We start from the raw sequence: 14,290 nt of genomic DNA, 5'->3' as shown, positions 1-14,290 counted from the left end.
TCTTTTAGATACTTGAAAATTGCTATCATGTCCCCTCTCAGTCTTCTCTTTTCCAAACTAAACAACCCAATTTTTTCAGCCTTCCTTCATAGGTCATGTTCTCCAGACCTTTAATCATTCTTGTTGCTCTTCTCTGGACCCTCTCCAATTTCTCCACATCTTTCTTGAAATGTGGTGCCCAGAACTGGACACAATACTCCAGCTGAGGCCTAACCAGCACAGAGTAGAGCGGAAGAATGACTTCTCGTGTCTTGCTTACAACACATCTGTTAATGCATCCCAGAATCATGTTTGCTTTTTTTGCAACAGCATCACACTGTTGACTTATATTTAGCTTGTGGACCACTATAACCCTAGATCCATTTCTGCTGCACTCCTTCATAGACAGTCTCTTCCCATTCTGTATGTGTGAAACTGATTATTCCTTCCTAAGTGGAGCACTTTGAATTTGTCTTTATTAAATTTCATCTTGTTTACCTCAGACCATTTCTCCAACTTGTCCAGATTGTTTTGAATTATGACCCTATCCTCCAAAGCAGTTGCAATCCCTCCCAGTTTGGTATCATCTGCAAACTTTATAAGCATACTTTCTATGCCAGTACCTAAGTCATTGATGAAGATATTGAACTGCGGAACCCCACTACTTATACCTTTCCAGCAGGATTGGGAACCATTAATAACTTTTTTTGAGGAGAGATTAAAAAGACAGACTGAACAGCTCAGAAAAGAGACAACTGAGGGGTGTTATGATAGAGGTCTATAAAATCATGAATAGTGTAAATAAGGAAGTATTATTTAACCCTTCACATAAAACAAAATCCAGGGGTAACCCATGTCATAACATTTTTCCCAGATCTGGACCTTAGCGTCCAAAATATGGGGGTTAGCATGAAAACCTCCAAGCTTAGTTACCAGCTTGGACCTGGTAAAGCTGCCACCAGCCAGGGATTTACAGTGCCTAGCTCACTGTGGTCTCCCCAAAACTTTCCCTGGGGGACCCCCAGACTCAGATTCCTTGAGTCTCACAACAAAGAGGAATAAACCATTTCCCTTTCCCCTCCAGGTGTTCCCTCCCTGGGTTCCTGGAGAGATATACAGCAGCAAGCTCCGTGAATCTAAACAGAGGGATTCCACCCTCCCTGTTTCCAGTCCTGGAAAACACAAGTACTTCCCCCCCTCCGTCACCCAGAGGGTATGCAAAGTCAGGTTAGTAAATCTAACACAAAGAGATTTTCCCCCTGACTCCTTCCTCCCACCAATTCCCTGGTGAGCTGCAGACTCAATTCCCTGGAGTCCCACTAAAGAAAAACTCCAACAGCTCTTAAAAAGAAAGCTTTATATAAAAAGAAAGAAAAAATACATAAAAATGGTCTCTCTGTATTAAGGTGACAAATACAGGGTCAATTGCTTAAAAGAAAAATGAATAAACAGCCTTATTCAAAAAGAATACAATTTAAACATTCCAGCAACTACACACATGTAAATACAAAAGAAAACAATATAAACCTTATTGTCTTACTATCTTTGTACTTAGAACTTGGAAACAGAAGATTAGAAAGGCAGGAGACAGAAAGATCACTCTCAGAGCCGAGGGGGTCAGACACAAGACAAAAAACAAAGAACTCACACACAAACTTCCCTCCACCCAGATTTGAAAAAGTCTTGTTTCCTGATTGGTCCTCTGATCAGGTGTTTCAGGTTACTGGTGTTACCCCTTTACAGGTAAAAGAACATTAACCCTTAGCTATCTGTTTATGACAACCCAATTAAATGAATAGGCAGCAGGTTTAAAACAAACATAAGGAAGTACTTCTTCACAAAATGTACAGTCAACCTGTGGATCTCATTCTCAGGGGATGTTGTAAGGCCAAAAGTATAACTGGGTTCCAAAAAGAATCAGATACGTTCATGGAGGATATGTCCATCAACAGCTATTAGTGAAGATGGTCAGGTACACAATCCCATGTTCTAGGTGTCCTTAAACCTCTGACAGCTGTTACTAGATGGGGCTAGATCACTCAATAAACTACCCTCTTCTGTCTTCCCCCCTCTAAAATATCTGGCACCAGATCCTGTCAGAAAACAGGATAGTACTCAAGATGGACTATTGATCTGACTCAGTACAGTTATTCTGATGTTCTTAGGATGATCTCTTTTAGCACAGAGTTCTACAGTGTAGGACCTTCTATAAAGATAGTGAAATTTATGAGGAACAGAATTATGAAGCTGACAGTTCATTTGTTACAGAGGAATATAGCTGAGATCATTAATCACAATCATGGAGAGTAGCTTGAACTAATTCAAGGGAAGGCTTTGAACACAGCCAAATTTGATTTTGACTTGGCATTTACTGAGGAGCTGGTGTGGTGGGGAAATGGATAAGCAGAAGAAACAGACATCATCAGAGAATTGGTAAAATGCTTTAAGAAGTTGTGTATGATTATCACCATTTTACAGATGAGGCAACAGACACAGTAAAAGAACATATCACCTATGCTATTCCAGTGCTAGGCCTCTCCTGAGCACTGGAAACTATATCAGATTTTGTGATGGATCTTTAATATGGTCAAATGGACATTAGGATTTAGTACAAGATCACCACATTGACTGCTGCCTGTGACCCATATACGATGTGAAATTACCGTAATACTCTGATATTTCCTGGATAGAAATTCTTCAGAACAGGCCTTCCTGTAGTATTTTGGCACATCTGTTTCTGGACCCATTTTTCTATTATAAACAATGGAAGTAGTAAAACTAAATTTCTGCACCAGAATCCTGGAGTTTGCCCAATATACAGCCTTTGCAGTACCACATATTAGGAACTGTGTACCACTCCTTGTGAATATCAGAGCCATTGAACCTATTTAGGTGAGCTTCACTTATCAACCTGCCAAACAACGATCCAGGTGTGCATGTGTGCTCCAAAACCCCTCAGTATTGTTCTGCCTGTCTAAAATCTAATCCAGATAGATGGAGAACAAAGAAACATGAGTGTGGTTCTATGGAAAGCTCCAGGCATTGATAAGGAATAATTTCTCATTTCACTGCTAACATTTTATCTGAAAATTCCCCTTCTAGCATCTGCACCAGCCTTTTTGGGGAAAGCTCTTGTTTCTTTATCAGCAGTGCAACTCTACTCTGGTAGAAATGGCAGAAGTGTTAGTGTAGACAGCACCAGTGTTTTTCTTGTTACATCTTCAAAACCTAAGAACAATGCTAGAGGACATAGGAGTTTAAAAAACTACCAGTGAACTGCAGAGACAGCCATGAAATTGTGTGAAAACCACTGAACATACAGCCAAGGACTCTGCTAAGGAGCAGCAACCCTAGAAGAGGACAGAGGAGAGTTTAGTTAGGGAAAGTCAAAATGTTGCCCTTTCAGAAAGGGTATGTATTCAGCTCCAATACTGAGAGAGTAGGGTTGATTTAATCACACACACCATGGTAGGCTTCTAAATCACCATATTATGGAAGCAAGTCACTGAAGCAGCCACAAGTGTTTTGCAGATAGAGCACTGTACATACACATTCCCCATTCTTTTCTGTCCTCTCTTTTCCTCTGTGTGGATTTGTCATGTCTGTCCTAAAAGCAGATGCCACAGCACCCCGAGGCATTGTGGCGCTTGAGTCTCCTACTTGGTCACAACATGGCTGATTATAAATCCATTTAGATTTGGCCCTAACACGACTGAATACTAATCAACTTATACAATCTATGAACAGAGATCGCTTTTCCCTTGGACTTCTTCCAAAATATTATGAACAATCCAGATTACTTTCTAAAGGAGACTCTAGGTATTAAACAACAGTGTTTTTCATATGCAGATTTTGAAGGCTGGCCTCACGAGATATATCATATTGATGAAGGAAAAAGAGCAAAAGGGTAATTGTCTGACTGATTTGCAATTCTGACACTACCTTGGGGGTAGAACTTGAACTGAGATTATACCATCAATACAAAAATGGATACAGAGGATGGAATATCATTTTGACATTATGAAAAAGACTGTAAATGCTGGATAGTCCATGTGCTACAGCAATCAGCACAATATAAGAATCTAAAGAGAATAACAAAGTACATGCTGTGCAAAGTATGGTCTGATTTCCACAATAGCAAAGGAGTTTAAGAAACAAGTCAATTTCTCTACTGTATCAGTGTTAAGCAGTCCTTGCCAGCCCTCACAATTTTACAAATCTTGTGATATTTTCAACTTTTTAAATAAAGCTCCTGCTGCTGGAATCAAGAGTTTGCGTGAAAATTCCAGCTTTCATTAAAAAAAGTTTCTAGTATTCATGGTTGTGGAGAAATACTTGAAAACATGAAGAAGTGCACCCTAAAGGCTCAAAGACCAGAAAAAAAATACATTTTATTATTTTTAAATTCTTGTGATTTTTGAACTCCTGGGGTAGGCAATGGTGCAGTCTCCCACTAGGCAACTTACCTGTATTATTATTAGGCCATATAATTAAAACTCGAGACTGTTTTACCAAGAGAGGTCTGTTAAAAAGCCATCTATATAGTTTTCATGCAGATAGTAAGAGATTGTTCCAGCATGGAAATTAGCAGAATTTCATTCATAAAAATTGACACTTCTGCTGGTGTCACATCACATCTGTCACTTATACAGAAATAACAGTCAAATTCACACAGTTTGACAAGGAAAAGCAGACAATCAGAACTGGGGGGCCTTTTTGAGTACAGAATGTGGTAGAGGCTGTTTGTCCAATTAAAAGAAAATGCAGATGTCAGCGCACCTGACTGAGGACAGGCAGTCCAGCTATGGTTCTTGGCTGACACCTTGCAACCAGAGCAGCTTCTGAAGCTGCCATCTCAGCAATCCAACAAAACAAACAAAAAGCAGAGTAACCCCCCCAAGAAGCTACCAAACAACTACTAAGAGCTGTCATTACAAGACACTTGTAATTGTAAAGATAGGATGCAAAACATCCAGAAGCATGGAAAAAATTGTGGAAAGGATGGTTCCACAACTTGTGAAGTAGGACAAAATGGAAGAACAGAGGGAGTATGCGTGTGGGCTTTTTATATCCTTTACTTGAAAAGGACTTTTAGAACGTTAGACAACTAACCTCTGGTTCTGGGTGAGTTCTTATTTTTTCACAGTTCATCCAGTCCTTGACCATGAAAGGAAACAGAGCACTAATGTAAAAGCATATGACAGGAGTAACGTGATGGCTGAGGAGAGAACAGGGTCAACTGTTTAGTACAATACCTGCATGAGGAAATAAGGAAACAGATCAACAGAGCCAGACAGAAGCCTCCTACTGCAAGACAAACCTAAGAAAGAAACCAGCAGAACTCCACTGGCCATCACATACAGTACCCAGCTAGAACCTCTCCAATGCATCATCAGGGATTTACAATCCATCCTGGACAATGATCCCTCACTTTCACAGGCCTTGGGTCGCAGGCCACTCCTCGCCCACAGACAATCTGCCAATCTGAAACATATTCTCACCAGTAACTGCACACTGCACCATAGTAACTCTAACTCAGGAACCAATCCATGCAACAAACCTCAATGCCAACTCTGTCCACATATCTACACCAGCGACACCATCACAGGACCTAACCAGATCAGACACACCACCATTCGCCTGCACGTCCACCAATGTAATATACGCCATCATAAGCCAGCAATGCCCATCTGCTATGTACATCGGCCAAACTGGACAGTCTCTATGGAAAAGGATAAATGGACACAAATCAGATATTAGGAATGGCAATATACAAAACCTTACGAGAACACTTCAACCTCCCTGGACACCCAATAGCAGATTTAAAGGTAGCCATCCTGCAGCTAAAAAACTTCAGGACCAGACTTCAAAGAGAAACTGCTGAACTCCAGTTCCTCTGCAAATTTGATACTATCAGGTCAGGATTAAACAAAGACTGTGAATGGCTTGCCAACTACAAAAGCAGTTTCTCCTCCCTTGGTTTTCACACCTCAGCTGCTAGAAGAAGGCCTTATCCTCCCTGATGGAACTAACCTCGTTATCTCTAGCCCGCTTCTTGCTTGCATATATATACCTGCCCCTGGAAATTTCCACTACATGCATCTGACAAAATGGGTATTCACCCACGAAAGCTCATGCTCCAATATGTCTGTTAGTCCATAAGGTGCCACAGGACTCTTTGCTGCTGTTTAGTAGTTGACTTTTTGAATTGCTTACAGAGTAGCAAGAGAATAGGGGGGAACAACTGAAAGTGTAAAAATACATGTTCTCAAAAATGACTCCCACAGAGTATAATCTTTAATGTGACATTATTCAGTCTTGCACCAGGACAACCCACCAACACTAACTGGACATTTCTCTTGTGAGACTAATGCTGCAATTTCCTAATATTGAATAGACAAAGAAAAAAAAACATAAATTGAGAGGGGTGGCTAAAGCTCCACTTTTCCTTCTATTCAAAAACAGGTGAGGTTTTGTTGTGGGACACCACAGGAAGAGATGTAAGTGAATACATCTCTGAAAAGAAGTTACTTGAGACCCAAATACTCTATATAGGATGTGTTTTGTATTTTGAATTGTTGGGCTGATTAGTTTACAGGGTCTGGAACAATGAGCTCGCTTTGTAAAACTTATGCTTACATTTTAATTTAAAAACTGAACCAAAATAAGTAGCAGCCACTGAATGAGTCATACTACAGTAATAGTTGCTTTAAAATTAAAAGCTAGTTATATAGGTCTTACAGCAAAGTAATCAATTAAATCATGTCATGTGGCTATTAAACTATAGCTTCTGAAAGCTAAAGGAAAAATAATGAATATGATTGCTGAGAATTAAAATTACTGATGCTAATTTAATTGAGGGATGATTTGCAAATTAGTTTTTTTTTGATTAGCACTTAGCATAATTCACTAAAATTATCAATTATTCATCGTAATAGGGAACAGCTAAGAAGTCTTTTTTAGGTTACTTTTTTGCAAATCTATGTTACTCTAGAGTCTTTTTTTCTCGCAATATTACGTTAACATAAATTTATGCCATCCAATGATGCATGAGTATACTATACATTAATTACTGCAAAAAGTCTAGAGAATCACTACTGTTGGCCATATAACGTTCTGTAGGACTTCTCATTCTTCTCGTGTGGCACTTCCTGCTGGGAATTCAAGTCACTGCTAAGATGCTCAGTATGAAAATATGTTTATAGTGTCCAAAATAATAAATAAACAGAACTAATTTCAAGAGACACTGGGATTTGCCTCTGACAGCTTGCATCATTTGGAGAATTTTTCTGTAGAAGAGACAGCTCAAGCTGACTTTGTTTTACATGCAAAGAAATATTCTATGTCCACAGGCCAAAAGAAGTCTGTAGACAAATATGAAGGGCCTCCTAATTTACATTTAAAGACACTCTATTTTCACCTCTATATTTTTTTTAAAAAGAAGAATATTTTTTATTTTTTTTAAAAAAGAAGAATATGCAGTCTAGTATGCACATGTCCTAACCCTATCTATAATGTCACACATAGAAGTAACCCCCAAATACATAACACTAATAAAACACGCATCATTCTGATGCAGAGTTGTAAATATGCCATCAATTAGGTAAACTCTATACCAAAAGGAAGGAGGAGCTATATTTTGCTTCCTGAAAAAAATCTCTCTTTGGAAAGTCAAATGAGATAGGTGCCTATGTAGGGAAGCATGCAAGTATCCACTGGAGTCACACTGCTTAACTCTCCAACTACAACAGGAAGTAAAAGAAACACCTTCTTTTAGAAAGTGGGGGGTGAGACTACTCCTAAGCACACCACATCACTCTTCAAAAGAGAGTGCTTGATTAGGGAGGCACTGCATGCTGAAAGAGACAATGGATTGGATTTTCAAAAATATTTAAGTGATTTAGGAACATAAGTCTCACTAAAAGTCAGTGACTTATGCTCCAAGTCACTTAGGCACTTTTGAAAATCCTGTCTGGAATGCTCATTACATTTTTGGTTATATTTTAAAGGCTGCCTGACATCTAGTAGAAAATGAAAGTCTCTTTTCCTGCACAGCACTGGATAAGTTCCAAACTTAACTGCACAGTACATCAGATAAACACAACTACAAGAAAGAATGGAGACCCAGAGGCTAATAAACCTAGTCTTTTGTTTCTCTTTCAGAAAAAAGGTTGAACATTTGTTTGCTTAGTAAACATGCTGATAACCTATATTTCTATATGATGTTAATTATAAGACATCCAGCTTCTCGCTTGGGTATGCATTTCATTTCAAGAGACAGACTTATTTTATATTGGCTGACTGCCAATGTTCAAAAGGAGAAGTTTCAAAGCTACTGCAAGGAGATCCCATGATATTTATGTATTTTAAATAGACTTATAGCAGGAACTCCTGGCCCAAGCCAATGCACCAGAAGGAAGTCAGGCCTTTGGGATTCGCCTGGTGAGGATGATGGAGCAAGAAGAGAATTGTGTTATACAAATTGTATCAGCCTTTCTTTGAAAAGCAGAAGTCAAACAATAAAATGTTCACACTGCAAAATGTCCTTAAGACCCTGGGGTCCTATTCTTTCCCCACAGGGTAGCGGTAATTACCACAAACTTAAATGGGAGGGAAGGTTTGGTTTAACGTGTTTTAAACTAAAGAATTAACTAGCCTATACATATTTTAAGTACCATGTTTAACAAATAAGGCAATCTCTTGCAATGTCCTGGATAAACCTTATTGAATTAAATATAATGTCTTCGGGGCCCATTGTATTAAAATGCAATTGTTTATTGTTATTGTGTGGTTGTACATAACTTCTCTAGGAGATATGACTTATGCAACCCTTTGGAAATGTTAGTAACTTCAAAGGACTCTATGAAACAATGTGAATGTTTAAAATTAAATGGGTATCCCAGGAAGTCTCCAAGAGAACATAAACCCTCCGATTATGAAAGAACTCAGCCATTTGAAGTTTAGCCCAGGGGAGGGGACCTACTGTATGACTGATTACCTATCTGCAGTCTATTCAAAAATCTGAAACTGAATAAAGGATCCACTCACAAAATAATGGGGGTTCTTGTTTTGAGCAACGGGTGTTATGAATTTGAAAAAACAGAAAAACCTTTGGTTAGGGTCTGAAGGACTGCTCAGCTGTCACAGCCCATTCTTGAGTTAGGGTGATCTCCAGTAAGCTTATTAGCCTGTCTGCAGGTTCTTTTTTTCTTGTTTTTAATGTTTTTTCTGTATTGCTTTTATCTTAAGTATAAAATGTGCTTGCTTAGAAAGAGCTGTGTGGTAGATTGTGGTAATTACACTGTTAACTGTCTCTGAAGAAAAGGCAAAATAAGCCAGTTAAGGCAGTCTGTCTTCTGCTGGGGATATCACAGTACAGCAGAACCCCATTTATCTGATCTAATTGGGACTGGGGCCAGATCGGAAAATCAAAAATCCATATAGAGAATGGGAAAGTGCCATACTGCAGCACCATCTAGTGGCCACAGGAGAAATCAGCCCCTTCTGCAACTGGGTGTGCTAGTTGTCCAGTTAATACCAAGAGCCAGATAATGGAGGGTCGGATAAAGAGCAGATGTAGGAAACTGCTCAGTGTGGAAATACCCTGGTCAGAAGCGTGAGGGACATGGGCTTCCAGCAAAAAGAGGCAACAGCTTAAGCCTAAAGTGGGTTCCCTTGCTGAGAGAGAGAGTACGTATGCATTTCTCCATTATTGTGATACTATGTTCTACACATTCATTAAGGAACAAATATTACTCTCTGCCCAGAGCCTGAGTAACAAGGGCTTATGTGCTTGGGAAGTTCATGGGGATAGGCGGGAAGGAATTCTTCTCACCCTCATGTAATGAAGCTGCTCCACAGCTATTACTGAGCAGCCCCTATAACACTACCCTGTAAGATCTGGTACAGTCACATTTATTCTATTAAAAAAAAAAATTCCAAGCAAACTTCTTGAAGCTCATCTTTATAAAACCATCTTCAGTACACAAAGGAATCACACTTCCAATTCCAGCACACAGGGAGACAAATGAAACAACTGTGATGAGTTTGTATTAAAAAAAATGCTCCTTTGACTTCTATCAAATACAATCATCCCTGCACTCCATCCAAAACTGGCATACTAGTTCAAAGCCTGCAGAAGTCTGTGAAAATTTCTCTCACAATCTACTATTTTCAAAACTATGTAACCTAGCCATAAAGATACTATTCTAGATGAAAACTTATCCAACTTAACAAACAAGGATTCACTTGTTTCAAATACTGTTCAAATAAAAGAAATATACTTATCAAATTAAAAAAAAAATCAAAACCACCTTCATAGTAGAAGTCTGAAAATATGAAGTTAAAGGGACAATACTGGATTCATTTTTTCTGTCTCCGAGTTTGTTTTTTTTAAGGGATAATTGACCTACCCTGTTTCTAGCCTCTATAAGCTGGAAAGTCTTCACAACACTACTTTAAACTACGCCATTGTTTAAAAATATAAACACAGATATGGAAACTGATGCCTAGAGAGATTACATCAGCTGCACAAAGGACTAGATACCTCATAACGGACAATCTTCCTTCATTCGGATATACTGTGAGAGACGGAATCAGGAAGCACAGCCAGCAGAGGAGAATGGGGGTATAAGGTACTATGGTGGCGTTTCTGAGTCCAAGTGTTTTTATTCAAAACTCAAAATATTTAGGCTTTGGGACAAAGTATTTCAGTTTTTCATGAAAGAATCAAAATTTCCATGGAAATTTGAAAAAAAAATGTGGGGAAAAAATCTTTTTTTCTCTTTTCATTTAATTTTCCCAGCCAGCTCTACTCCCAAATCTTGTGCTCAGACCACACCTCTTCCCAGCTTTACTTTCACATAGTGGGATAAATTCTACACTGGTGTAAGTCTATTGACAATAGGAATGCTTCGGAGTAGAGTCGGAAATTCATTTAGCCCCAAATCTAGAGTTTCTTGTTTAAAATGTGGTAAAGAAAGCAACATTAGAGAAGATTCAAGCAAAAAGACACACATTGTTTCCCACTATCCCTCCCAACAATAAATACAGTAAATTACAAAAGGTTTAGATGGAGAACCCAGTTAGTGACCCAAGAGCAAATGTATGCTAGTGACCCGAATTCATGTGAGGATTGAAGCAGAATTACAGTGCCGGCAGGAGAGTTTGTGAGTGTTGCTATTAGGGCTATATTTTCAACTATCTCAAAGGACTGTCTCTTGTATCACTAGAGAACTGTTCTGGGCATAATTGAAACGTTATGTTATGATTGTATTTTGAATGTGATGGCTTAGAGTTACAAGAATCACCGCTGCATATCCCATTAAACGAAATGAAAAACACGTACAAAAACTGAAAGGGTAGAAGAAACTTTATTCTATCATTTCATTCTTCTGTGTGATCAACAGTGTTGAAAATAAAGGAACAGATATTGAAACTGGCTTAGGTATCATTGTATTATTGCTAAATCATTCTTCTTCCTATCTCAGGCTACGTCTAGACTACCCGCCATATCGGCGGGTTAAAATCGATTGCTCGGGGATTGATATATCGCGTCTCATCTAGACACGATATATCGATCCCCAAGCGCGCTTATATCGATTCCGGAACTTCACCAACCCCAATGGAGTTGCGGAATCGACAGGGGGAGCCGCGAACATCGATCCCGCGTGGTGAGGACGGGTGAGTAATCCGATCTTAGATATTCGACTTCAGCTACTTTATTCACGTAGCTGAAGTTGCGTATCTAAGATCGATTTCCCCCCGTAGTGTAGACTAGCCCTCAGTGTTGCAAACACAGGTCAAAAATTACATCTTGAGAGACAAGTGGCTTTGCTCCCCTGTAGTTTAGATTTAAGAAGCCTGACATTAGTTTCTTTGGTGTGGGGCACTCAGTACCACTGGGAGCTTTGGGTGGCTGTGCAAATGTAAACAAATGGTCTGGCAGCCCACCAAAGGATTACCCCGACGGGCCGCAGGTTGCCCACCACTGCCCTAGTTACTAAACATGCAAATAGTAAGAGGTAATTCCCAGCTGTGAGGAACTTACAATATAAATAGTAGAGATAATTAAAATTTCAATGGGAAAAAAAAGTTTTTGAAGCAAACTGTAATTGAAATATTTTGGGAGTTGTCAACCAGCTACCGAGCTGGTGAAAATTCTTTGACTACAAAAATAAATAAATAAATAAAAATTAAAAAAATTGAGAAAACGTTTCAAAATTGTCAACCAGCATTTTTTTTTAATTCCCACAGTATTTTTTTCTTTTTTAAATTTCTATAGTTTTCTTGACCAAGTCTTCTAAATAGACAAGACAGACAGTAGAGCAGGATTAGAGTTCCATTAGCTTCCAGTAGAATAATTCAGCTCAACTTGCCAATGTGGTACACCTAGGTTTTGCAAGAGGGACACAAGGAGGGAGGAGAGATATATCCTTTTAATCCACCATTTACTACCATACGCTAAAACTGCTAGAGAAAAGTACAAGAGCAGATCAGACATCTTTTTCGAGTTCTACCTCCAGTCAAAAAGGGTCACCTTTCGTACTTAACCTTTGTTTAGGGTAAAGACAGAAGAATTAAGAGGTATGCAAGTTACTCAGGAAAGAGACGCTGGCAGCCAAAGGATTTTTTGTTCTGTAAAAGACATGTTTGGTCTCTACTAGGCCTGCACCAGAGGTAGCTGTCCCCTAGGCTGTCTATTTCCACTAACTAGGCTTCTCCATAGTGGCTTTTAAAGAGATGGGGAATTCTAGCACAAAAAAGCACATTTATCATAATATTCCATTAAGAAGCTGTTTTAGTGCTGTGAGTTCTTCCATGTGAATGGCAAATCTAGCTGCTGACACAACTTATAGGATTAAATTCTCTGACACATTGCCCTCACAGAGAAAGTATATCTGACTTTTGGAAAATACCGTTGTGTAAGTCCCCCCGACCGTAATATAAAGGATAATTTTAAACACCAATTTTGTTGCCAGTTGGTAGGAGATTTTTTTCTTTATTACAGTGACACTGTTCATGCTGCTAGTATTAAGGTGTGTCAGCACCCTTATAAGCCCTTATTATATTTTAAGAGCTTTATAACTCGGCCACAAACAAAAAAATTAAAAGCTATGAGAGAGTAAATGCAGTTCCTTCATTTAGAGAAGTGATTCCTTTCGCAAGCATCTTACCTTTCACTGAAAAGTTAGCATCTGTCTATCAATAGACACAATCAAACTGTTGGGGGGGGCCAGGCCCCAAATAACTGGCAATATGGCATGGGGTTAAAAGTTTACATTCTCAGGCCTGCCATCGCCCTCGAATTGCCCCTTAGATTAATCAATATGTTCCTTTGAAGCTAGCATGAGTACATGTAATCATTTATCATTTTCTTTTGTTCTTTTGTTTATGGTATAAAATGTAATTGAGCAAAGGGGGGCTCTGTAGTGTGGGTAAAGGATATAGTTAATTAAAGGATCCGGTACTTAATGAATTGTAAATGATCAATTGTGGCACCTGTGAACATCTTTGTAAACAAGTGGGGTATATAAGGTGGGGAAGAGGATAGTAATTTGTGCAGGATTTGAGATTGTATATCTCCTGGCACCTTATTTGAACTCAAATAAAAGAGACTTGCTTCTCCACTCCGGTGTGATCATTGGGGATATGCACACTGGGCAAACGAACCCCAACTGTTGCCCCCTGCAACAAAACTCTCATTGACTTCAACGGGAATCAGAACAGGTCCTAGAGCATGCATAGGAAGCAGTTAGATTGTCATTATAAACCAAACTCATCACAGTGTTTCACAGTCACTAGAATGCAAACTGAAGTTTAATGAATAGACTACAATTGACTCAAAGGCTTCATTATGGTCATTGTGGGTTAATAATACATTTTTCAAACTTGGAATCCCCCATTAAATACAGTGTTATCTGATATGTGCATTTTTTTTAAACTTATTTGTCTTAAAATGGATTTACTCTCCTGAGCCTATGCTCCTGGTGCAAGCTCTGAAAGTTCTGAAGTTGTATGCCGTTGGCTTTAGGCGGGGGGCAGTATGGCTTGCCACTTAAGTTGAAAGTTGAACCCTAGTGGTTCTGGGGCCTCCACCTGTCAGTTCCTCTATTTCTAGTTGACAGCACAGGAGATCTCAATGTGTGCTGCCCTCCTACTCCTATGATATTGTATCACACCTACTTATTCCACATTTCATGAACTCTTTGGGGAGAAAAAAAATTGCCTCAAATATTCTTTGACTAGTGCTTAACTCTTTTCCAAAATTTAAGGCAAGGGATGACAATATTTCAAAGATGAAAGTATGATG

At 39.0% G+C, this 14,290-nt stretch overlaps 1 protein-coding gene across 2 annotated transcripts in view; it reads right to left on the bottom strand.

Moving 5' to 3' along the window:
* PUDP (pseudouridine 5'-phosphatase) overlaps positions 1 to 14,290 on the bottom strand; it is a 164,377-nt gene that overhangs the window by 124,782 nt on the left and 25,305 nt on the right. The window lies entirely within an intron of this gene.

This window comes from Gopherus flavomarginatus, chromosome 1 (assembly GCF_025201925.1).
Source record: "Gopherus flavomarginatus isolate rGopFla2 chromosome 1, rGopFla2.mat.asm, whole genome shotgun sequence".
NCBI lineage: Eukaryota > Metazoa > Chordata > Testudines > Testudinidae > Gopherus > Gopherus flavomarginatus.
The sequence above is the reverse complement of the archived record's forward strand: the minus strand, read 5'-3'. Positions and strand labels throughout refer to the sequence as shown.